This window comes from Canis aureus, chromosome 19 (genome assembly GCF_053574225.1).
Source record: "Canis aureus isolate CA01 chromosome 19, VMU_Caureus_v.1.0, whole genome shotgun sequence".
NCBI lineage: Eukaryota > Metazoa > Chordata > Mammalia > Carnivora > Canidae > Canis > Canis aureus.
Genome location: NC_135629.1, coordinates 8,674,481 through 8,701,235, shown reverse-complemented (window position 1 = coordinate 8,701,235; position 26,755 = coordinate 8,674,481). Strand labels below are relative to the sequence as shown.

General features: G+C 43.0%; 1 long non-coding RNA gene across 3 annotated transcripts in view; it reads left to right on the top strand.

The window, feature by feature from the left end:
• LOC144289603 (uncharacterized) overlaps positions 1 to 26,755 on the top strand; it is an 83,820-nt gene that overhangs the window by 7,441 nt on the left and 49,624 nt on the right. The window contains exon 1 of one of the 3 annotated variants that reach the window (XR_013357440.1): positions 16,812 to 17,529. The exons of the other annotated variants lie outside the window; for them this stretch is intronic. This is a non-coding gene — a long non-coding RNA (uncharacterized LOC144289603). Of the gene's footprint in view, positions 1 to 16,811; positions 17,530 to 26,755 lie in introns of those variants that run through there. 3 annotated transcript variants of the gene reach the window in all.

The window sequence follows — 26,755 nt, the reverse complement described above, 5'->3', positions numbered from 1 at the left end:
CTCCACAAGTAACTGGTGAGAGTGGGTGTGAGAGTTATCCAGCCCCATCACCACTCAAGCAGGATAACTCTGAGCCTCCTGGTCTGGATCAGCACCCAGACAACCTAATGCAAGTCAGCTCCTGTTGCCACAGTGGTGAGCTGCCTGGTGATACACCTGCGTTGGCCACCTTCCCTTCCCTTCACTGATTCACTCCCATCTCACCTACTGTCCTTTCTTGGAATCACCTCCCACATGAACTACTTGGGCTTGAATCCTGGTCTCAGCGTCTGTTTGGGGGAACCAAGCCTGGAGAGCTTCCCAGTTAAACTTATGGGCTGTGAAGTCTAGGAGCTCAGGTTCAAGGCCTGGCTATGTGGCCTTTATCTGGGCTAGGTACTTAATTTCTTCAAGTCTCCATCTCCTCATGTTTAAAATGAGGTGGGGACAATAACTCTATCTGCCTCCCTCATATATTTCTTGTGATCATTCAGTCATTCCACAAATACTCATTGGGCACCTACTATGTAGCAGGCACTGAACTAGGCTCTATGGACATAGAAATAGATAAAACTAAATTTCTAAGTTAGTGCAGTTTACATGAATGAGGAACTAGGATACTAAATAAACACATAATATCAAGCAGTGATAAGAAGCCAAGGGAAGAAAGCTGGATAGAGGACACTTGAGGTTATTTTAAATGTTAGTGAATTAAACAAGATAATTCACAAAAGTGTTGAGCATATTGCGTGGCATACATTAAACATTCAATAAACGTTTGCCAGTAAAATCTTCACCATTGTGCTCATCATCATCTCTTACCACCCACTGCTGCTATTTGCTCATTGACTCACTTAAGAAATATTTATGGGTCTCTTCTCAATGCCAGACCCTCTACTAGGTTATAGGGATGTTTTAATGGGCAAAACAAACATTATCTTGACTTTCATAGACTCATAGTTTAGTACAGGAGAATAATACTCAGTAATACACAAATTGTTGTATATTCTGAAATAAGTACTCATAAGGGAAAATCAAACATACACAGCACTATGAGAGAAGGGACATGAGAAGGTCTATATGGTCACAAAGGCTTGAGCTGATGAAAGAATGCTTGGGCTAAAGGCTAAAGTAGAGTTAATAATATGTAGGGGTGAGAATAGGGAGGTAGAAAAAGCATGCGCAAAGGTCCTGGGGTAAGTAAGGAAGACAAAAGGGAGAATCAGAAAGGCAGTAAGCAGGAGCAGAGAGAACAAGGAGGATTGTGGGCAGAGGCCAGAACATTCCATGCTATTCTTTTTTTTTTTTTTAAGATTTTTAATTTATTTATTCATGAGAGAGACAGAGAAAGAGAGGCAGAAACACAGGCAGAGGGAGAAGCAGGCTCCATGCAGGGAGCCTGACGTGGGACTTGATCCCAGGCCTCCAGGATCACACCCTGGGCTGAAGGCAGGCGCTAAACTGCTGAGCTACTGCGGCTGCCCCTATTCCATGTTATTCTACCATTTTATTGAGTGCTAAGCAGTGTAGTCTCTATTTTAAGCACTTTATATGTTTTATCTCATTAAGGCCCAAGCAACTCTTTGAAGTGAGTGCCTTTATTCTAAATTTTACACCCAAAGAACTTGAGGCTCAGAGAGGCAAGATAGCTTGCCAAAGTTACTCAGTCAATGGTGAAGCTGAGATTTGAACCCAGATCTGACTTCAGGGCCAAACTAGAATAACAATCTCTATCTTTATCTTAAAAGCAACAGGGAACAATAATTTAAGATGTTGTCAGTTGGGGAAACTGGGTTTCAAAAGGTACGCAGGACCCCTCTGCTATTTCTTGCAATTGTATACAAATCTGTTATTTCAAAATAAAAAATTAAGTAATTAGAAAAGCAAGAGATATAGGTAAAGAGTTATTTAGTATACTTACGGAGTTATTAAGCAAAATGCCTGATGAGAATGGCACTGTGATAAGATCCCATAGGTTTCTCCCTATGCACTAGAAGGGGAAGCAGTGAGGAGGCACTGCAGTAATCCAGAGGAGAGATGACACTGGCTGCGGTCCCGCCTGCAGCAGTGGAGGTAATGGGAAATACAGAGAATTAAGAGATGTTTAAGAGGTTTGTTGTGACTGGCCATGGAGCTAGTTTGGTTGGGAGTGAGGTAAAGAGAAGACAGCGAGGTTGGTGGAAGGCCAGAGAACCAGGCTCCGGGCCCCAATTCTCAGCCCTGAGTCTGGCTTCCCTAGGGTCTATAGTGTTGTCACGTCTCTGTATTGTCACAGGTACAATGAGGGGATGAGGCAGTCCAGACAGGTTCAAAGTCCCACCCAAGTTTGAGAAAATGCTACATGATGCTGACCTTTGCACCAGAAGAGAGCACTAGGGCCCAGAAAGACCACCCAGTGCACACCCTACCGCATTATGCCATGCTGTTGTTTTTCCCTATGTCCATCCAGGTGCCCTACTAGAAATGAAGTTCTCTAAGGACAGATGGTAGCCATCTCAGTGCCCCCTGGCACCTGGCACAGGGTCTGGTATAAAGGACTGGTTGCAGAAATGTTTGGGCAGCCCTTAAAGTGGTCTGATATTTAAAAAGAACTGATAGACATGAACTGGCCCAGACTTGCAAAAATATCACTGGGGTCAGTAGGAAAGGTTGTGTTTTATTCCCCCCCGCCGGGGCAGAATTTTCAGTGCAGAGTAGATACCAAAAGGAAGGCAAAGTGCCTTTCTTGTCCTGTTGACAGAAGAAAGAATAATGGGACTCCAACTCTACTTTCCACAAAGAGAGGGAACCTCCCACTAGATGCGGGGGAGCTGGGCTTCAAGTCCAAAAGAGGAGAGGGTAGGCCAGTCCCTGGGGCCTCTTGAGTGTCCAGGGTTTGAAGAGGAGCACCCAGTGCTGAAAAGACACCAAGTTCACTGCAGAGCCACCAGTCCAGTCCTGAGACATCTGGGAAGACTCTCAAAGAAATGCCAGAAGGCTGGGGGCAGGGAAGTTGTGTCTCGGTTTTCAATCAAGGCAAAATGTGATGTGTGAGAAACCATAGTCCTCTGTACTTGAAGGAGGGAAGAATGTGGGTATTAGTGGCTTGGCCCTTGCCAGGCCCCAACCTAGGCACAGTCATAGAGGGTAGAGCCCTGTTCTTTTTTTTTTTTTTTTTAATTTTTTTTTTAATTTTTATTTATTTATGATAGTCACAGAGAGAGAGAGAGAGACAGACAGAATCACAGGCAGAGGGAGAAGCAGGCTCCATGCAGGGAGCCCGACGTGGGATTCGATCCCGGGTCTCCAGGATCGCGCCCTGGGCCAAAGGCAGGCGCCAAACCGCTGCGCCACCCAGGGATCCCCTAGAGCCCTGTTCTTTAAGAGCTTGCAGTCTGCTGGGGGTCAGAGGCATAGGGTGCTTTGAGAGCAAAGCATAGGGTGCAATAAGGAAGGTCCTGTTTGTTTAAAGATATCTTGGAAAGCATCATGGAGCAAGTGGATTTAAATTGGATTTATACTATAAAATTTCAATTGTTGAACCAGTGTGGTACTGGCACATAAAAAGATGGGTATACCAATGAAACAGAGTAGAAAGTCCAGAACTGGCTCAAATGCATACAGGAAGTTGGTATACAATAAAGCAACATGTCGAATCAGTGGGGGTATAAATGAATTTATTACTAAATGGTGTTAAGATAAATGGGTAGTCATTTAGGACAAGATGTGGTTGAGTCCATATACCATACCCTACACCAAATGGATCAAAAGTATAATTTATTTATTTTATTTTTATTTTTTGAAGATTTTATTTATTTTTTATTTGAGAGAGAGTGAAAGAGAGAGCATGAACGGGGGCCGGGGGGTGGGAGGGAGGAAAAGCAGGGAGCCTGACACAGGGCTCAGTACCAGGACTCTGGGATCATGACCTGAGCCGAAGGCAGATGCTCAACCAACTGAGCCACCCAGATGCCCCCCAAATTATAATTTATTTTATTTTATTTATTTTTAAAGATTTATTTATTTATTCATTCAGAGAGAGCGAGAGAGAGGCAGAGACACAGGCAGAGGGAGAAGCAGGCTCCACGCAGGAAGCCCGATGCGGGACTCGATCCTGGGTCTACAGGATCACACCCTGGGCTGCAGGCGGCGCCAAACTGCTGCGCCACCGGGGCTGCCCCAAATTATAATTTAATAGCAAAAATACAAACCCATAAAGTATCAAAATAAGGCAAATTCCTTTAAAACCCTGGAGTAAGTAAGGTCTTTCTATCACTCAAAATCTAAAAGCCAGGAAAAATAAGATTGGTGAACTTAATAAAATAAGAAATCTTGTAAATTTCTATGTGAGGAAAAAAACACATAAGCGAAGTCACAAAAGGCAAACAACAAATTGGGAGAAAGGAATATCTTACATCACAGGCAAGGGTTAATTGTTGCAATGTATTAAGAGTTTCTATAAATCGAGATGGAAAAGGCCAGCAACATAATAAAAATGGCATGAAGAAACAGTTTCCCCCAAATTAAACTCCAAAGGCTCTTAAATATATGAAAGCTGCTTAATCTAACTCATTAGAGAAATGTAATTTAAAATTGTACTGACGAACCATTCAGAAGTCTGTTGGTGAAGACTGAGGAAACAGGTACTCCTAGACATTGCTAGTGGGAGTCATAAATCAATACAGCTCTAAGGAGGGAGATTTGCAATATCTGTCAAAATTACAAATGCAGCCATTCTCTGACCCAGCAATACCATTTGTAGAAGTCTGTTCTACAGATACACCAGCCCACACATGGAACATATTATTCTTGTAGCCCTGTCTAGAACAGCAAAGGGCTGGAGTGACCCCAAGTGTCTATCAGCTTGGAGCCATGGTAAATAATGATGGAAATTTACACAATGGAATATCCTGCAGTTGTATAGAGAATGAGGAAGCCCTATGTACAGTGATTGAGAAAGAACTCCAAGCTATATTGTAAAATGAAAAAAAAAAACAAGATACAAAACAGTTCAATAGCTTTTAGTATGCTTACAGAGTTGCACAACCATCACCATCATCTAAACTTTGTAACATTTTCATCATCCTCCAAAGAAACCTTAGTACTCTACCTTTTGTATAAGAAAGAGAAGAAACAAGAAAATAGACACATATACACATATATACTCACACACACACACACACACACACACACACACACTTGCATGTGTTTGCATAAGCCCTAGAAGGGTACATAAAACACTAACACAAGCAGTTTGGGAATTGTAGAGCTGTGTGCTTTGGCTGAAGCTAAGTGTGCATGGGAAGAGCTGATAGGAAATGAACTGGGACAGGCCAGTTGGGGCCAGATTGTTTAAGTCCTCAAACCCAGGCTAACAGGTTTGAATTTTATCCAGTGCTGTCCAATGCAACTTTCGGTGGTGAGGGAAATATTCTATACCTGTGTTGTCTAATACGGTAGGTACATGTGGCTACTGAAAACTTGAGGTGTGGTTACCTGAATGAGGAAGTGCATTTTAAGATTTATTTAGCTTCAATCAACTTACATCTAAATAGCTACCCATGGGGAGTGGCTACCATATTGGACAGCAAAGCATAGGCCACAGGGAGTCATGGAAGGTTTTGCAGCGGGGGGGCGAGGGGAGGACAACATAGCCTGATTTGAGTTTAAGGGAGTGTGTGAAAGATGGATTCCAAGGGAGCAACGGAGATTGAAGACTTTGGAGGAATATGTCACACGAGGCGGGGGGGGGCGGGGACCCTGACCCAGGGAAGGGGCCCAGGGCTGGATCAGAAGGGTTGAGTTAAGTAAACTTCTAAAAAGGGATGTGGATAAGATGACAGATGGTGAGGGTGAGGGAAGAGCTGAAAATGACCCTGCAGCTCTAGTTGAGCACCTCAGGGGTGGGGGAGAACATGAAAGAAAGGATCCTGGGGTGGGTGGAGCAGTGTAGGCAGAGCCACTAATGAGCTCACACACCGCCTCTCTGCCTCAGAACAACCAAGGACATTTACATTTAGAATGGAACCTCAATTCCTCCCAGGGCAGAGGGGGTGAGCTCACCAAAGTCTGGCCACTGCCCACTTAACCACACTCATCTTTTCCTACTTCCCCAGCTTTAGCCACCTGCACTCAGGCTAACCTCTTCTCTGTTCATTAACACAACAAACTCCCTCCTACCTCAGGACCTTTGCATTTGCTACTCCCCTTATTATAGGGCCTGGTTCTGTAAATAAATAGGGCTCAAAGAATATTAAGTGATGAATGAAGAGGGCAAAGGGAGGGAAACATGGAGAAAGCTTCTCACCTCCAGCTTCCCTAAGAGAACTTTCCAGAGACCTGGGCAGGAATGTTGTGGCCATCCCTGTTACCAGCACCTCTGCTGAGGACACAGACTTCAGCTGGGAAAGACCCAGGGGACAGTCTTCCCAGCCTCTCAAGCCAGTATCAGTGATGAGCTGGAAAATTGAGTCATTACAATTCACCCAAAGCTGCTGCTCCTTGCTCAAGAGGGTGGCACACCATCAAAATGAGAATCAAGCCCCCAGCAGAAAGAACCCTGAAGGAGGAGAGACCAACGTGAGCACTACATCTTCCAGTGAAAACACAGGGGAGATAGAGAGCCAGGACTCTGGAGCCAGATGGACCTGGGTTTGATTCCTGGCTCTGCCTCTGGCCAGTCGGGAGCCTGAACTTCAGTTTTCTCATCTGAAAACTGGTAAGAATACCAACTTGACAGAGTGGTTGTTAGGGGTAGAGGTAATGGACATAAAATTCTTGACACAAAATAGGACTACAATAAATGTCATCTATCAGGAAATTCCATGACCTGGAAGACCTCAACCTCCTAATAAGAAGATGTAGTAGACAGCCCAAGCGGGTGGGGTGTGAGCACCTTCTGCCTGGAATAACTTGTCTCAGAGACAATAAGAATGATTAATAGAAATAATGGTAATTATACGCATTTGTTACATGCCAGGTACTATAAGTGGTTTGCATTTATCAGCTCATTTAATCTTCACCAATAGCCCTATGAGGTAGTTCCCATTTCACAGATGCAGAAACTGAGACAGAAAGGTTGAGAAACTTGCCTGGAGTCACAGCCCAGAAGTGGCAGCACTGTCCCATCTGTGCACTCAGCCAAAATTCTCTTGCTTGCTGCCAGGAAATACACACTTGGCTTGTAGGGCCCATCTCTATCCCTGAGCTGGAGAACTGGATGCTAATCGGGCTGCACTGTTTATTGGACGAGAACCAGAGTATCAGGCAGGTGAATGGAGTGGAAATGTGGATCTGCTGATTCAGGAGTAGCCAAGATCCTAGGCTTCAGAGTCAGAAGGCATGGCTGGTGGACATGCTGCCTCACCCTGAGCCTCAGTTTCCACATCAGTAAGAGAGGGGAATTTATGCTTTTCTTGCTGGACTGTTGCAAGAAATGCACACTTGTGTGTAAAGCCCTGAGCACGTGCCATTCATGTCAAGTCCCTCCCTCCCACTTCGGCATTAAGGCAGAGTGTGGTAGTGGTGTTGAGGGTGTTATGTGACCAGTACCCAGGGGTTTGTGTGTGCATAAAGGGTTTGTGTGGGCATGAATGAGACTGGGAGGAAGGGCATGCCTGGCAGCAGGTACAGCAGGAGCAAAGGCAATGACGTGGGAAGCAGCATGCTGCAACAACGTGCCTAAGAAGCAAAGCAGCATTCTGGTGTGAAATGAGAAGCTTGTATAATAGGATATAAGTGTCATTCTACTTTCAGGAGAAGCCAGTATACCACAGGCCTGCGAAGCCACTTGAGGGTGGTCAGATTCCATCCTGAAAGTGACAGGGAGCTGCAGATGGGCTTAAGCACCATCAGAGTGACAGAGATTCATTTCCAGGAGAGCTTCTCCATGCCCCTCATTGCAACCAACACTCATGAATGCAGAGGCCACATGTGTGGCCCCAGGGACACAGTTCCGTCCTGCAGGTTTTCATACCTCCTTGGCAGTGGCTGCCACCTACAACCTGATGTAATACAACCTGAAAAGTCTTGACGTTCAAGGCTTCAGGTTCTGTGAAATGAATCAGTGACCTACTTTTCATGCCTGAGTGAGAAATCTGATAAAGCATGCACCCCTTTAGATTGTCCGAGGAAAGACAAATGGGGCAGAACTAGGACGTGTAGACGGTATGGCTAAGAAGGCAGATGTAGAGTCAATGGACAGGTGAACGTTTTCATGGTCAGAGCTGCTGAGTGATCAAATGGTCTTCTGTAAGTCTCTCAGCAGAGCTGCCTAATGAAGCTGTCTCCCGGGGGACAGGCCGATAGGCCGGGGGCGGGTAGTTGTCCGAGGACACTAGCACCATCTGACAAGACCACAGGGCTCTCCTGAACAAAAAGAGACCATTCCTTCCCCAACCCCACTGCTCTGCTTCTCCAAATTGTGGTTATTGTATTCAGAACAGAGCCTCTTACAGGTTTGCTGAGAGCAGATGAAGACCTGAATCCATTTGTTAAAGGTAGTTTGTTAAAAATTGAGGTTGTTTTTCTTTGTTTTGCTTCCTATTATATATATTTATTATCCCCTCTGGGATCCAAAAGAAGTTGATGGCAAAAAAATAAAAAATAAAAAAAAATTTTAAAAGCCTCAAAAACCAAAAACCAAAGGGGGGAAAAACATGACAAACTCCAAATAATGAATCCTCTGTGGGGTGGAAGAAATGTTCATTTCAAAACTAACCTGCGAGCTTGAAGAGACAGTCCTTGTTTTTCAAAGATGATGCAAAAATCTACATGACTCTCTTGAATGTCCCAGGGACTTTTGTGGGAGGTGGCCAATACATGAAGCCACATTTACGTCATTTCTTTTCTTTACCTGTCATCATTAAAGTCGTGATTCTTCCCAGTCCAGTGCTTACTTCCTGAACAATACAAAGAGGGCAGTGCCCATACTCCTCTGGCCGCAGTCAGGCTTTCTGCCTCTCCATGCCTCTCTATCCTTACCTGTGTTCTCAGATATTCTCATTCTCACCTCTTCTTTGTCTTGGAGTCCCTGGACTGTTTGTGCTCATAAGGTGTCACGGTGACAGAAAGCACTGGGGTTGGAATTTAAAAAGCAAACCTGTGTTTGAGTCCTGGCTATGCTCCTTGGTGGCCTTGTGAACTTGGACAAGTGGTTGACCACAATGAGATTCAGGGTCCTCTTCTGCTGACTGGAGTTAGTGATTTCTACCTCTCTGTGAAGTGGGAAGGAGAGTATGAGGGAAAATCTGGAAAAACCCCTCAGACAGAGACTGGCATACACAGCTGCTTGGGATGCCCGAGCTGGATTATAAAGGGCTATCTCCTGGTCAAGCCTTGGCAATTAAGAGGCTCCAAATAGTCCAGATGCTTCCGTGCATTGCTAGTTTCCACCACCCTCTGCCATTGACTTGGGGCTGCATGGCTAGCTCTGGCCAGTGCATTGCAAGCTAAGGGGATGCATGCCATTTCTAGGTGAACGGTAAAAGAGACTAGAGGGAGAAACAAAAGGGAAATCCAAATGCAGGGCTCATGTTCCTCCAAGATTTCAAGGTGAAATTCACCCGCCCTAGAGGTGGCAAAGGCTCCTATGTTTGTCTGCATGGTTGACCCTCTTCTAAAATGAAGATGATACAGGTAGTGCTCACTGTCATGGATGTTTCTGTGAGTGCAGCTAGGGTGTGGTAGCCTGAAAGTTGATGTTTAAATTGAATTAATGGTATGGACTCCACACCATTGTCCCTGCCCTTGTGGGGCTCACAGGGCAGTGGTCACCTACATGCAAGATGTGGTTTATTTGGGATATTTCCGTCTGGTGCATATTCCTTGTGGGATTGGGTGGAGAATCTGGTCTCTGTTATTGCAAATGTGTCCACATCCACCTCATGACCATTTTTCTGAAAGTCTACTCTGTGCCAGGCCTGTCCTGGGTACTGAAGAATGAAGGGAGGAAGGAGCATCTCTGAGATTCAGATGCCTAAAGTCAGCTGCCATAGGCTCAGGGACAAAGATGGACTCAGAACTAAATGACATCCCATTTACGCCCCATCTCTGAGCCTAAGAGCTTAGAGATGCCCCCATGCAGTTTCTATTTGATGCACTGTCTACCAACAAACCCAGAAGCTTTGTGCCTACCTAGTGCTTCCTTCTTGGATACCAAAGAGCTGTTCCATGGTAACACGGATGTCTTCATTTTATAAGTGGGAAGTTAAAACTTGTAGAAACCACAAAACCAGTTGGGGACAATGTCAAGACCCAAGCCTACATCTCTTAATTTCTAACCCAGGCTTCTTTCCAACTTACTAAGAAGGAAACAAAACCTCAATTTATCTGAATAGAGAAGACAAACCCTGCTGCCCAACACTGCAGCATCCTGTTTACATGAAGGAGAGCCCAATCCTAAATTTAGCATTGGCCATGGCCTCATGTTCCAAAGTGCTGAGGAGGCCATATTTTTTTCCCAAGCATCCCGGAGGCACCGGGATGTAAGGTACTATTTGCAGCCTGAATGCATTAATAATTTAGAGGCTGAAATCCAGTTTGGAAAGTGGTTGGGTGTCCACTCATCCATCCTCGCAAAGCACACCCCAGATCAATGTTCTCCTTGGAGCCAAAATCAGAAATGTGGCCAGCCTCATTGGGCAAGCCATTATCAGGAGCAGCTAAAAGTGGAAGGATTTGGAGATTGCAAATTCTGGACAGGGGCCAGCCCTCCTTGGTAATGCTTGATAATAGTACCTAGCATGCATAAAGCACTCTGAGTTTATGATGCACCTCACACCCATTATCTTGTGCAATCCTCCCAGCAACCTTGAAGTGCGTGAGCTGCACCAGCCCCATTTACAAAGAGGGATGTGGAGGTTCAGAGGCTGAGTGACAGACACAGCCACATAGCTGGTCAGTGGAACAGAACAACAAGCAGGGTTGTAGCCCCCTACTGGCTACTCTTCCTGCAAATCTATATTATTGTCTTTGGTTTGGCCACAAAAAGGCCCAACAGAGGTCCTCCCTGCACTTGCCCCCATTGCATTCACCAATGGGTCAGTTACAGCCTGGTGATGTTTCCTACATCTAGAGTATTGCATTGAATACTAGGCACTATTGATGCACATTACATGTATTCAGGGACCATCTATCCACCCTTCTTCATGCTGCGGTGCCATGAGCTGTAGAGAACATGGGCCCTCAGTGAAGTGGTCTTATCCTACCCTGCTCTTCCCAAATTCCTCCAGGTGAGCTGTGAAACCCTTCAGGACCTGGCTTTGGAGTGAATGGTAGGGCCTGGGCTGTAAGGTGGTTTGAGGTGCATGGGAGAGATGCTGGTGGGCAAGCAATGGGTAGCTGGGGTTTGGGAGGGGGGATATACTAGTTCTAGTTGAAGAACCCCTGGCTGCACTGCATGACTGGATTGGAAGGGACAGGACTGTAGGTAATAGGAGGGAGGGAGGGAAAGGGAGAAGCTGAAGCACTCTACCAGAGGGTGTAGGCTAGAGTATGGAGAGTCAAACAGGCTATAGACAGGACCCAGAGACAGCACTTGACCAGAGTGGGTGTCTATACGTCTGGGTAATGTGTGGGAAAAAGGAGCTAAGCACTGAACTGACCTCAGTTCCAGCACCAGCAGAATATTATATAAAAGCAAATTCATTTATTCAAAGCATATTTTAGAGTACCTACTCTGTATCAGGCCCTGAGGTTAAGAATTTACAATCTAGAACCAAAAAACCCTTGACAGCAATTGGTTCAAACCAGCATCATCCAGGTAACACTAAGGGATAGATGTTGACTTAAGGTCACATAGAAAAGAGACCAAAAACAAAGTCACACTCAGATCTCTGGATCCTTAGCCCAAAGCCCTCAACACCAGTCTGACGCTCTCCTCTCAACACATGGGCTGGGGGGACCCAGACATGGATCTCTGGAGGCATTCTCAGGTGGCAGACCCAACCAGCAGGCTAAGCATGCTTTGCAGCTAAGCAAAGATCCAGTGTCTACAGACAAGTTTAGTGCCATTGCTTGGCTTTGCCTGGAGGTCTCAGAGAACCAGTCCCCCATATACAAGACACCAGCATCCCCCTCCCCCACAGTGTCTGTGTTCTTCAGTGTATTTTTATGGCCTTTCTGCTCTCTGATTTCTTGTCGTTTCCCCCTTGGAGCTGAGATTCACACTGTGCCTCCCCAGTTTATTCCAATAACCTTTAGGGGCCGTTTTCTTGAGTAAATGACTCAGCAACATAACAAAACAAAACAAAAACAAAAACAAAAACAAAAACAAAATGAAAGAAAAAGCTATTTCACACCCCAGCAAGGTGAGCTCAACTAAATTACCTCCTCCAAGCCACAAACAGATTTTCACACCTGTACTTAATGAGGTCTTACTTTCTAAACCACAGATTAGGCTGCTTGGATGGAGGAAAGCCAGCTTTCTGGCTAGGTACTTCAATGCTTTGGGCCTCAGTTTCCTCATCTGTAAAATAAGGGGAAGAGCACTGGCACATCATGGGGATCCCTGAGCCAGCCATGAATGGAAGGGTTTAGCCTAGAGTCTGGCATGCAGTTGGGCTTCAGCAAATGTAGCCATCTCTAGACGGGCAGGACCTCTATGGTCTGCCCACTGAAATGCTGGTTCCTGGAGCTGTCTCTCACACATTAGCTTGTCTAAAAGTCATTTAAAGAGACTGTGAAAATCTACAACCTACAGATTGTTAAATTTTCTTGCACCCCGCCCTCAGAGTTTGGAATGGGGTCTGGGAACCCACACTTTTGTGAACTCCTCCTGGGTTGCTGTGGATCCCAAAAGCCATGCTATGAGAAGATACAGTGTAGGTCACTAGATAAACCCTCAGATGATCCATAGCAACAATGTAGCCTTTAAAAAACAGATTGTGCCAGGCCAAGTCCATGTCCTTCTGCGATGAGGTGACAGGACAGGTTGCTGAGGATGAAGGTGGCCTCTGGAATGAGCTTACCATCAAGGGCAGGTAAGAAGAGCAAGAGAAACCAGGACATTCAGGGCCTTGACGGTGAATCACATGTGGGTGCCAGGACATTTTCTTGCCTTCTCTAAATGTGGTCCTGCTTCAATTCTGCTGGCCTGTGCAGTATGATGGTTAACAGTATCCCGGGCCTCTATCCGCTAGATGCCAGGAGCACTCCATCAGGTTGTACAAACAAAAAGGTTTCTCTACATTAATACATGTCCGCTGGGGGAAGCAAAATTCTCCCTGTCTGAAAACTACCACATTGGCACCTTCTTCTTCCATCATGAACACACAGCTTATAAGTTCTGAGTGTCCAATGTCTATCTTCCCTGAGAAACTGAACTTTGTGAGGTCAGGAGCTGGGACTGCTTCATCCATTGAAAAATCCTCAGTACTGAACTTATTTCCCCACAGAGAAAAGACTGAAGAAATAGTTGTTGGATGGATGGATGGAGTGATTCACCCAATGTGACACTAAAATCCAATGGCTCAGCTGGACTTTGAACCTGATCTCTGCCTGCAGAGCCGATATAGCAACTGCTGAGGTGCCCCATACACCATCTGCATTGACTCAGTGTTCGTGACAGGAATGATATTTAATGCTCATGAAGAAACCAGAAAGAAAGCAAAAAAGACCCTGCAGATGACAAGAGCGGCAGACCAGCACATCTTCCAAAGAGGAAAGGAAACAAGGGTCATTTGTGTCGGAGAAGAAGACTACAAAATGTCCAAATGGAGTTCAACTCAGTGGGCTGAGCTAAGGGGAATACAGTCCTACAGATAAATGATGTTGCAGCTCCAGGCTACCTAAATAACATGCAGAACTTATTAAAATACAATTTCCTGGGCCTCATCTCAGACCTGTGATAAAGGTCATAGTTCTGGATTCTTTTTTCTTTTTTAAAGATTTATTTATTTTTATTTATGATAGATACAGAGAGAGAGAGAAAGAGGCAGAGACACAGGAGGAGGGAGAAGCAGGCTCCATGCCGGGAGCCCGACGTGGGACCCAATCCCGGGACTCCAATATCGTGCCCTGGGCCAAAGGCAGGCGCCAAAGCACTGAGCCACCCAGGGATCTCCCATAGTTCTGGATTCTTATTTTATTTTTTTTTAATTTTTATTTATTTATGATAGTCACACACACACACAGAGAGAGAGAGAGAGAGAGAGAGAGAGAGAGAGAGAGAGGCAGAGACACAGGCAGAGGGAGAAGCAGGCTCCATGCACCGGAAGCCCGATGTGGGATTCGATCCCGGGTCTCCAGGATCGCGCCCTGGGCCAAAGGCAGGCGCCAAACCGCTGCGCCACCCAGGGATCCCTAGTTCTGGATTCTTAAGAAGCATCCCAGCTAATTCTTATAAGAAAAAATTTGGAAATATTGCTCCCTGTCAAAAAGATAATGTGCATAAACTAGAGTTAGTGAGTGGTGCCAAGCTTGCCCTCATTCATTCATTCATTCACTAAGCATTTAATGAGCACCTACTATGTGTCAGGCCAGGTATCAGGTGGAGAGAAACAAGTAACAAACAAGACAGTTTTTCTTCCCAGGAGCCTACAGTCTAGTGGATAATATTTAATGACTTAGTCACATAGATCATGAATTAGTAAGTGCTGAGAAGTCAGGATTACTGTAAGCAACAAGCAGGAAACCTAAACAGTTTTTTTTTGTTGTTGTTCATACAGGATTTGTATCCCTTTTTTTCAGCAATGACCTAAATTTTATCAATCAAATTCTTCTACCTAGGAGTTTTTATGTCTGGAGTGAGTGACTAAAGTAGCAGGGGCAATGGGTGATTCATAAAGTATAAATGAATTCAGAAGCATAAATCACTGATCCAGTGACCAGGGCTTCCCATGGCAATTGCACCCTGTATTAGTTTTACTTATTGCTGTGTAACAAATTACACCAAAACTGTGTAGCTTAGAAGAACATTTAAACACTTTTTATTTTATTTACATTCAATTAACATATAGTGTATTATTAGTTCAGTGATTCATCAGTTGCATATAACATCCAGTGCCCATTACATCAAGTGCTCTCCTTAATGCCCATCACCCAGTTACCCCATGCCCCCCCGCCTCCGGTGACCCTCAGTTTGTTCCCTGTAGTTAAGAGTTTCTTCTGGTTTGCCTCTCTCTCTGATTTTATCTTATTTTATTTTTCCCTTCCTTCTCCTATGATTCTGTTTCTTAAATTCCACATATGAGTGAAATCATGTGATAATTGTCTTTCTCTCATCGACTTATTTTGCTTAGCATAATACCCTCTAGTTCCATCCACATCATTGCAAATGGTAAAATTTCATTTAGTTGATAGCTGAGTAATATTCCATTGTATATATATACCACATCTTCTTTATCCATTATCCGTTGATGGACAATTGGGCTCTTTCCATAGTTTGGCTGTTGTGGACATTGCTGCTATAAACATTGGGGTGCAGGTACCGCTTCAGATCACTACGTTTGTATCTTTGGGTAAATACATAGTAGTGCAATTGCTGGGTTGTAGGGTAGTCCTATTTGTAACTTTTTAAGGAACCACCATATGGCTTTCTAGAGTGGCTATACCAGCTTGCATTCCCATTAGCAGTGTAAGAGGGTTCCCCTTTCTCCACATCCCTGACAACATTTGTTGTTTCTTGACTTGTTAATTTTAGCCCTTCTGACTGGTGTCAGATGGTATTTCATTGTGGTTTTGATTTGTATTTCCCTGATGCTGAGTGATGATGAGCAATTTTTTATGGGTCTGTTGGCCATTTGTATGTCTTCTTTGGACAAATGTCTGTTCATGTCTTCTGCCCATTTCTTGACTGGATTATTTGTTCTTTGAGTGTTGAATTTGTAAGTTCTTATAAATTTTAAATACTAGCCCTTTATCTGATAAGACATTTGCAAATACCTTCTCCCATTCTGTAGGTTGTCTTTTGGTTTTGTCAACGTTACCTTTGCTGTGCAAAAGCTTTTTATCCTGATGAAGTCCCAAGAGTTCATTTTTGCCTTTGGAGATGTGTCTAACAAGAAGTTGAATGGCTGAGGTCAGAGAGGTTGCTGCCTGGGTTCTCCTCTAGGATTTTGGTGGATTCCTATCTTACATTTAGGTCTTTCATCCAATTTTAGTCTATTTTTGTGTATGCTATAAGAAAATGGTCCCATTTCATTCTTCTGCATGTGGCTGTCCAACTTCCCCAACACTATTCGTTAAAGAGACTATCTTTTTTCCATTGGATATTCTTTTCTGCTTTGTCTAAGATTAGTTCACCATAGAGTTGAGGGTCCATTTCTGGGTTCTCTCTTCTGTTCCATTGATCTATGTGTCTGTTTTTGTGCCAGTACCATACTGTCTTTATGATTATAGCTTTGTAATACAGCTTAAAGTCTGCAATTGTGATGCTACCAGCTTTGGCTTTCTTTTTCAACATTCCTTTGGTTATTCGGGGTCTTTTCTGGTTCCATACAAATTTTAGGACTCTTTGTTACAGCTCTGAAAAAAATGTTGGTATTTTGATAGGGGTTACATTGAATGTATAGATTGCTCTGGGTAGCACAGACATTTTATCAATATTTGTTCTTCCAATCCATGAGCATGGAATGCTTTCTTTGTGTCTTCTTCATTTTTTCATGAGTGTTCTATAGTTTTCAGAGTATAGATATTTTACCTCTTTGGTTAGGTTTATTCTCAGGTATCTTATGGTTTCTGGTGCAATTGTAAATGGGATCAATTCCTTAATTTCCCTTAAAGAACATTTCTGATCTCACAGTTTCTGTGGGTCATGAATCCAGGCACTGCTTACTTGAGTCCTCGGGCTCAGGGTCTCTGATGAGGCTGCATTCAAGGTATCAACCAGGGAAAGGTCAGCTTCCAAGATCACTCATGTGCTTGCTGGCAGGATTTGGTTCCTCACTGGCTGTTGACCAGAAGTATCTGTCAGTCCTTTGCCATATGGGCCTCTCAACAGGGCAGCTCCTTTCCGGCAGAGCAAGCAAGTGAGAAAGTAAGATGGAAGTCAGAGACTTTTTGAACCCAATATAAGAATTAATATGCCCCCATTACTTTTTATAGCTTTCTATTTGTGAGAAGTGAGACATTAAGTCCAGGACACACTCAAGAGGGGATTACATAAGGACTTGAATACCATGAGGTGGGGACCCCTGGCAACCATTGTAGAATCTGCCTACCACATATCCAATAGGTCATATGGTTGGATTTGGGCTATTTCTTTTTTTTTTTAAGATTGTATTTATTTATTCATGAGAGACACAAAGGGAGAGGCAGAGACATAGGCAGACAGACAGGCAAGCTTACTGCAGGGAGCCTGATGTGGGACTCCATCCAAGGACCCCAAGATCACACCCTGAGCCTAAGGCAGATACTCAACCACTGAGCCACCCAGGTGCCCCAGATTTGGGCTATTTCTCATGTCTTCCTTCCTGGATCCCAGCCCACTCTCTAAAACCTCTTTTTAGTCTTCCAGGAGATTCCATACACAGTCTGATTATCTTTTTTGCTTAATGCTTTCCTGGTGTCACTGGAAATCAAGGATGTTGACAGAGAACTCCAAGCACGGATAAGGATTTTACGTCTTATCAGGTAAATCAGCAGAGGCATGCTGTATTAGTTTCTTAAGTATAGAATACTACAAACTGAGTGGCTTGAAACAAAAGAAATTTATCATGTCTCAGTTTTGGAGGACAGAAGTCCAAAATCAAGTGTTGATAAGGCCATGCTTTCTCTGAAACCTGCAGGGAAGAATACTTCCTTGCCTCTTCCCAGCTTCTGAGGGTTTTCCAGCAATCCTTGGCATTCCTTGGCTGGCAGCTATAGCACTTCAATGTCCACCTTCATTGTCACATGATACTTTCCCCTTGTGTGTATGTCTCTGTATCTTGTCTCCTCTTCTTATAAGAACACCAGTCATATTGCATTAAGGCCCTACCCTACTTTTTAGTATGACCTCATCTTAACTCATTACATCTCCAATGACCTTATTTCCAAATCAGTGAATGCTATTCACATTCTGAGATACTAGGGATTAGAACTTCAAATTGTCTTTGGGAGGGACACAGTTTAATCCATAACAGATGCCAAGAGTCAGACACATAGTAGATTCTCAGCAAATATATACTAAATAAATGGATTTAGTTGGCAAAAAAGGGGGTAGATTTGGTTTTAGCCTTGAAACGGGCATTCAGATACAGGATTCATCCATCCAATCCACTAATATCTATTGAGCACCTACTTTGTGATAGCCACTGTTCTAGGTGTTGGAGACGTAGTGATGGCAAAACAAAGTCCCTGTCCCCCATTGTAGCTACATTCTAGTAGAATAGGCATAAAACAAGTAAATATATGATCTAATGGCAGGTATCAAGCATTACAAAGAACAATAAAGCAATAAGACAGACAAATAGTCATGGCTATGGGTATGGGCAGGGAAAACCTTTTCATGAAGGTGGTATTTGCCTCCATTCTTGAAAGCCTGTCCAGAGCTAAAACCTACAACAGTATATGGGAGAAGGGAGAGACTGAGTCTCTTGGGCCAAGGTATGGGCAACAGGAGGTATAGGATAGAAAAGAATTGCAGGTAAGGCAAGTCTTGGCCTCAGAATAAGGCTGAAGCCCAGTTCTCAGAAGGGGCCACATGATAAATGTTAATTCATCAAGATGGTCAACTTGGAGTCTGGCTCTCTTGGTAACAAGCTAGGAGGGACTATGGGTAAATAATGGTAAGGATGATATCTACTGATTATTGCATGTGTTAAACATTTATATAACCTCATTGAATCCTCAGAATAACCTTATGAGTTAGGTACTATGACTCCTCCAATTTAGAGGTGAGGAAACAAAGACCCAGAAAAAGCAACTTGTGCCCTGACAGGTCAGAATATTGACAGTCTTTGGGGAAGAACTGGGTGTCATGAACAGCAGCGGAACAAGGGGATGTTTCTGGGTGCCAGTAAGGCTCTAGTTATGGACCTGAGTGGTAATCACAGAGGTGTGTTTACTGTGGCAATTCATGGTACTTGTGACTTGTCTGTTTCTCTCTATGAATATGACAATAAAGTTATTTATTTTAAAGAATGAGAAATGATAAATGATCTGTAATAAACTGAAAAAGGGTAATAGCTTTAAATATAAAAAGTAAATAAAAATCAATAAGAAACCACTAAGACTTCCCCATTAGAAAAACCAGCAAAGGAGATGTAAACAACTGATAAAAAGAGGCATTACAAATGGCTTTGTATGTGCTTGAAAAAATCTTTAACCTTGGTAGTGAGGAAACAAGTCAAAAAATTAAAACAATGAGACATCAATTAAACTGAGCAGACTGGCAAAGATTTAATAACAAATAATAGGGACTTAGGCTTCTGACCATAATAGTAGTAGCAGAAACACATTTACACATATACTTACACACTAATACCATCTTAGACAACTAAAAATAAAGACAAACAAAATTGTATGAAATAATGACTTTCAGTTTTTGGACAACAGGAGCTCTGTACAGCAATTCCTAAGAGAAGGAGACAAATGAGGGGAGCCCTATGATGCCTTGGCTTACTGATGTGTGTTTCCAAGCCACAGAACAGAGAAAAAGGAACCCACAGAGAGACTCGTAGTCTTTTTAAGAAGAGTAGGGAGAATTGAGAGTTCATAGAGCTCAAAGAGACTAGAATTTGCAAGGCAGAGTACAGAGAGTGGAATGCTGAGAAAGCGAGCCCTGGAAAGCTTTAGAAAGTTCCCCTCAAATCTTAAGCCAAGTACTGATCAGCAAACCCATGTGAGTAAACCACCCAAGGCTTGGGAAGGAGCCACTGAAAAGGAGGGGAAAGAATAATTCTCAATTTCCAAATGCACACCGGGTCTGTAATGGTTCATATTCACACCAACCAGAGTTGGAAGACCTTTTAATACATAAGGCATCAAGTACAACTCTCAGAAGGCCATTTCCTTGATAGTGGGGCCATTTTAGGCCTAGACTCAAGGATATTCTGTTCCTGCATAACAAAATTTAAAAGCAAGCCTCAAAAGTATCAGCCTGTTTCCTAGTAATTTAACTGAATCTCAGAACAAAATTCAAACCTATTTAAAGAAAATTGAAGAAATCCATCACCCAACATGAAATCCACGATAAAATTTTTAAAAAATTACCAGGCGTGCAAAGAAGCAGGAAAGACTGACCCATAATGAGAAGGAAACTCATTCAATTAAAACATAGCCAGAAGTGATACAGAAATAAAATAAGTAGAATGACATTAAAATAGCTCTTTCAAAAATATATGTACAAGAAACTGAAAGCAAGGAGAGGCATGCAAAGGGGAGATATAGAAGATATAAAAAGTCCCAAATCAAACAGAGATTAAAAGTAAAATGTCTGAATATGGATGGAATTAACAGCAAATTAGCTTTAGGAGAAGAAAATATTAGTAAACTTTATAAATAGCAATAGAAACTGTCCAAATAGAAACCTAGGGGGAATAAAAAAAACAGAAGAAGAAAATGAACAAACCATTCATGAGCTATGAAATAGGGGCCCCATATTCATATAATTAGAGGCTCCAGAGAAGAGGAAAAAAGAATCTTGTTTGGGGTAGAGGGGAACAAAAAAATGTCCTAAAAAATAATAGCCAAACATTTTACTCCACAGATCCAGGATGCTCCACCAACCTCAAACACAGGAAACATTAGACAATTACACCACAATCAAACTGCTTAGCACTAGTTAAAAGAGAGAATCTTATAAGCAGCCAGACAGAAAGCACACACTAAGTATAGAGAAACAAAGGAAAGAACAACTTTTCATTTTTTACTGCAGACTTTTCATGGGAAACAATGAAAGCTAGAAGGAAGTGGAACAATATTTTTGAAGTGCTGACAAAAATGTCAACCTGTATTATACTAGATATATAGTGAAAACATCTTTCAAAATGAAGGAAAAAAAACAAGGGAGAAATTGAAACTCTTAATATATTGCTAGTGAGATTGTAAAATAATGCAGCTACTGTGGAAAACAGTAGTCTGGCAGTTCCTCAAAAGGGTAAATATAATTACCATATGGCCTAGCAATTATACTCCTAAGTATATACATAAGAGGATGGAAACAAATTTCCACACAAAATCTTGTATATCAATGTTCATAGCAGAATTATTTATTTATTTATTTATTTATTTATTTATTTATTTATTTATTTATTTTAAAAGATTTATTTATTTTAGAAAGTGAGCAATTTATAAGTTGTGAGGGGCAGAAGGAGAGGGAGAGAGAATCTCAAACAGACTCTGCACTGTATTGAGCCCATCACAGGGTGATCCAGTGAACCTGAGATCATGACCTGAGCCAAAACTAAGAGTTGATGCTCAACCAACTGAGCCACCCAGGAACCCCAGAGCAGAATTATTTATATTAGCTAAAAATGAAAACAACCCAGATCTTCATCAGCTGATGAACAGATAAACATAATGTGGAATATCCATATGATGGAACGTTATTTGGCCATAAAAAGGGGTGAACTACAGATACATGCTATAACATGGATGAACCTCAAAAACATGGTAAGTATGGCAAAAAATAGAGAGGAAGACAAACCATGAGAGACTCCTAACTCTGAGAAACAAACTCTGGTTGCAGAAGGGTAGGTGGGTGCGGGGGATGGAATAACTGGGTGATAGGCATTAAGGAGGGCACTGATGTGATGAGCACTGGGTATTATACTGTATGTTGGCAAATCGAATTTTATTATTTTTTAAAACATGCTAAGCAAAAGAAGTCAGACACAAAATGCCATATATTATATATTTCTAATTATATAAAATGTCCAGAATAGGCAAATATATAGAAATAGAAATAATAGAAAATAAATAAATAAATAAAATAGAAAATAAATAAATAGGGCTAGGAGAGGAGGAAAATGAAGACAAGATGTGTGCAAATAGGAATAGGGTTTCTTCTTGGGGTGATTAAAAAGTGTTCTAAAATTAGTGTTGATGATTCCACTGTTCCTTTTAAAAGAGTAACTTTACATGTAAATTATATCTCAATGAAGTTGTTATTTCTTAAATAACAACACAAGTTATATGACTTTTCTAGATATACAAAAGCTGAAAGACTTCATCACAAGCACTTTCATTAAAGTTAAAGGACCTCCTTGAGGCAGAGGGAAATTATAATCAGATGGAAAATATGGCTCAAAACAATGGAATGAGGAATGTTAGAAATGAGAAACAAATGGTTTAATAAGATTTTTTTTTAAGGGGCATTTGGATGGCTCACTCAGTTAAGCATCCAACTTTTGATTTTGGCTCAAGTCATGATCTCATGGTTGAGAGAGAGAGAGCCCCAACATGGGGCTCTCCATGTTGGGGCTCTCTCTCTCTCCCTCCCTCTGCCACTCCCCTGCTAAAAGAAAAAGAAGTATTTTTACAAACCTTCTTAAGAGATAATTTACTTAAAGCAAAAATAGTAATTTATTGGCAGGGAGATATAACATAAGTAGAAGTAGACAGCAATAGGACAAAAGTTGAGAGGGAAAATGAAGTATTCTGTCACAGGTTCTCATGAGACATGGCACACCTGAATGCAGACTGTGGTAAGTTAAAGATGTAGTCCATAAACCCTAAAACAACTGCTACAAAATTGCATATATAATGGGCCAAAAAGGAAGATAAAATAGAATCATAAAAGATTCTTGATTGATCCAGGGCAAGGGGACAAATGAATAAAGAATAAACAGGACAAGCACAAAGCAAATAGCATAATGGCATATTTAAACCTAATCATATCAATAATCACATGATATTTAAATAGCAAAAACACCCCAGTTGAAAGACAGATGTCAGACTGGATAAAAAAGCAAAACACAATTATATGCTGTCTGCAATAGACCACTTTGAATATCAAGATACAAATCGGGTTAAAGGGAAAGGATAAAGGATCTACTCTGCAAATACTAATCTAAAGAAAACTGGGGTGGTGGCTATATTAATACCCTGCAGCGAAGCAAGGTACCCTGGGGCAAGCTGGTGAAAATGTAAATTCCTGGGTTCTACCTGGGGCCAAGACTATCTTACCAGGCTGGAAGGCTGTGAGCCTCAAATGCCCAGCTGAGAGCTGGCATGCACTTGGGCAGGGCAACAGATTCACTATAGCGTTCAGAATGCAATGTGTGGAATGTGTATGGGGTGGTGTTGCAGGCTGGAGACAGAGACCCAGGGAGGCAAGGAGTGATGGAGGCTTGGGTCACTGCAGAGGCAGAGATGCATGATGTGTTTGACAGACCACAGAGGCTAGGACAGAAAGGCAAAAGGCAGAGGAGACAGATAGGAGGAATCTGAGTGGGGGGAACTGGGAGACAGGTCCATGGCATAAAGATGGGGAAATGAGGAGGGGAATGGTTAGTGGGCAGGGAGATCCAGATTGGAGGACAAATGCTGATCCATTTAATATTTACTATAAATCTAGTATGTGATAAGCCCTGAGCTGATTGACGGCCCTGTGGAGAGGTCAGAGATAAAGGAAGCTCAGTTCCCTCCTTCTAGAAGCAAAATATGTCGCATCACCAGAATCTGTATTATTCTGACCTGCATGATGAATCTCTGAGAGTGCTCTGGAATGCAGCATTTCCTAAACTTACTTGACAATCTGAAGAGCAGAGGCATAGCAGTGATTATCACTTACTGAGTACTTATTGCATGCCAAACATTTTACCTGCAGCTGGGCTTTCAGGGAACATGCTCACTTTGCAGTGTATCTGTAAGATATGAGGGCTCCCCCCTCATAAAACCCCAAATGCGTGTCTCACTCTGACAAACATCCACCTTTCCCCCCTGATAAGGTGTTGGAAGATGGATTAAAGTTTCAAGTTCTGTTGGAAGGAATGAAGTACAACTTTGATAGGGAAAGTCATACCACAGGTAAGCTCAACTGGGTTGAGATGGGCAGCCCCCCGCCCACCCCTTAGGAGAGATTTCCCTCATATCTTCCACTGTCAGGCAATAGAACTATAATGATTTGACAAGGAAAGGCTTACAAGTGTTGAGTGACTTCCCCAAGGAAACACTGCTAATAAGTGGATCTGAACCCAGACCATCTTGACTACAGATTCTAGTTCCCTAACTCTTGCATGGTGAGTTTTCTCACAGCTGTGGAATTAGGGCAACAGAGTTTGCAAAATGCCCCTCTGCAGGACAATAAACTCATAAAACAAGATGGGCCTACAATATCTTGTGCCAGAAGTGTTCAAAGAATGCTGGGGACATCCCAAAAAGACACAGGAGCCAGCTCATAGGAGCTCCCACTGGCCCAATCTGGGACAATTTGAGGATCAAAATAAATAATCACAGTAATGCATTATAACCCATTAAATAAAATGGGAATCCCTGAGTCTATACTGAGTCTCTGCATAAATGAGCAAATAAATGGAAGAGGAGAAAGCTTTTCATTATGGTTGGATTGCCAACTGATGAATTTAGAAGGAATGATGGAATCAGAAAATCGCCATTTGGCAACTGTCTTTGTAATACTTGATTCAGATGAGAATCATGAATAAATGCTAAAACCAGTGGCTGAAAGTTTGACGGGAAATGGAATATTCACCTAATTCCAAAGTACTTTCTCCTCCACAAAACACTTCTTAGTGACAAAGGAGAACAAAGGAACTTTACTGCAGGGAAATCCGGGAGACACTGTCTTCATCAAGTGATTAAAGCTAACCTGACCAGTGATGGGACAAATAGAAATTGTGTGCTAGCTAATAGGATGCCATGAGAAGGATACATCCCTTCTGTGTTATTCCTAAAATGTGCATCCTGGATCAATAATGAGAAATAGCAGCCCAAGTGAAGTTGAGGGACACTTTATAACATATCCAGCCTGTAATCTTTGAAAGAATAGAGGTCATGCAAGCCTCAGGAAGACTGAGGAGCTGTTCTAGAATGGAAGAGACTAGAGATGAAGGAGACATGATCCAGGACTGGATCCTCTGCTATCAGGACATCATAGGAATAATTGGGAAACTTGAATGCATTCTGAAGATTAGATGCTTATAAAGCACTGATACCCAATGTGGGTACTTGTGGTGAGGTAGAGAATATCCTTGTTTGTAAGAAATATGCACAAAGTACTTGGGGGGCTGATAGGGTATCCTTTTAGCAGCTTACTTTCAAAAGGTTCAGGGGAGAAAAGCTCTGGGTCCTACTGCTGCAACTTTCTGTAAATTTGAAATGAAATTTTTTTTTTAAAGAAAGAAACAAAGTTGCTTTTTGGGAAACTTTTTCCTGTTATTATCTTAGGAAGGTGCTCCCTTGTGGAAAGGAGGATGGAAGAGAACTTTTCTTTATGGTGAGGCAGGGCTGGGGGGTGGGAAGAGAACTTTCTAAGAAGAGCCAAAGGCTTTCTTTTCTCCTCCCACGCAGGTGTTGATGAGCCTCTGACGACATGGGTAAAGACCTGGGGCTGATTCTAGAGACCTAGGCTTGAGGCCAACTTCTGCTTGCACACTTGCAGCAATGCAGAGCTCACTACCTCTAGTGTAAGCCATCACTGTTGGCAGCCCACGACTCAGGTCTGAGGGAGGCTGCTCTGCACTCTAGAAGGACCAGATGCCTTCTGATTTAAGCATCAGTTCAGTTTTACCGGGAAGTGTTCAGTGGGATTCCTTTAGCCTCCTCAGCCAGGCTTTGTAGTTATGGCGCTCCCTTGTGTCCAAGGAAAGAGGTGCCGCCGCCACAAGCCAAGATCCTTCCAGGCGAGGACAGGGATGTTTCTTTTTCTTTTTCTTTTTTTTTTTTTTTTTTTTTATGATAGTCACAGAGAGAGAGAGAGAGGCAGAGACACAGGCAGAGGGAGAAGCAGGCTCCATGCACCGGGAGCCCGACGTGGGATTCGATCCCGGGTCTCCAGGATCGCGCCCCGGGCCAAAGGCAGGCGCCAAACCGCTGCGCCACCCAGGGATCCCGACAGGGATGTTTCTGTTCTCACCACCCCCACCCCAAATTTACTCCTTCAACCAGCCAGCCCCTTTACTCCCATTCACTCAGGCGTTCATTCTTTATTTGTTTTCCTTTTTTTTTTCATTCAAGCAACAACAACTCTCCAGGTAACTGCTTGATCCTGAAAGTACAAAAATGGATCTCCTCACCCTTAACATGGAAGACCTCTTGGTCTGATGGAGGGACAGATTACTACACCACAGCAGGATCTGTGCTCTCCAAATGTCAGCACAAGGGGCTCTGGGAGCACCCGAAACAATCTGGGAGGGTTTCTAGGAGGAGGTGACCAGAATCAAACTCCTTTCTGCTCCCTGCAGCCACCATCCTGGAGTTCTCTAGAAACTTGCTACTTTCTCCTCTAGGGCTTCCAGCTCTGTCAAGGCCTGGCTGATAGTGAGCTACATTCTTAAGGTCCTACATCTAGCCACAAACACATCAGAGCTCAATGAGTCCCTTCGGGCAACCCTAAGACACAACTTCCCCTGCTGGTATTAATGACGATGATTACGATACTAATATCAGTATTAGTAATAATGGCTATCATTTAGTGAACTCTGGTTTGTTCCAGGCCTTGTGCTCAGAACTGAATAACACCATATCATGTAATTCTCACAATGACCCCACAGATAGCAAGATTATTCCCATTTCATCGAGGAGGCTCATTGAAGGGAATCTCACCAATCTTCTTCCAGTCTACAGCTTCCCCGTAGTCTGCACCCATATTCCCCACTCCCCTGGCTGTTCCATCTACGGACAGTCCCCACTTTTCTCACAGGTCAGCTCCAGATCCCATCACCTGGCACATTCTGGGGGCTTGATGCAGAATTAT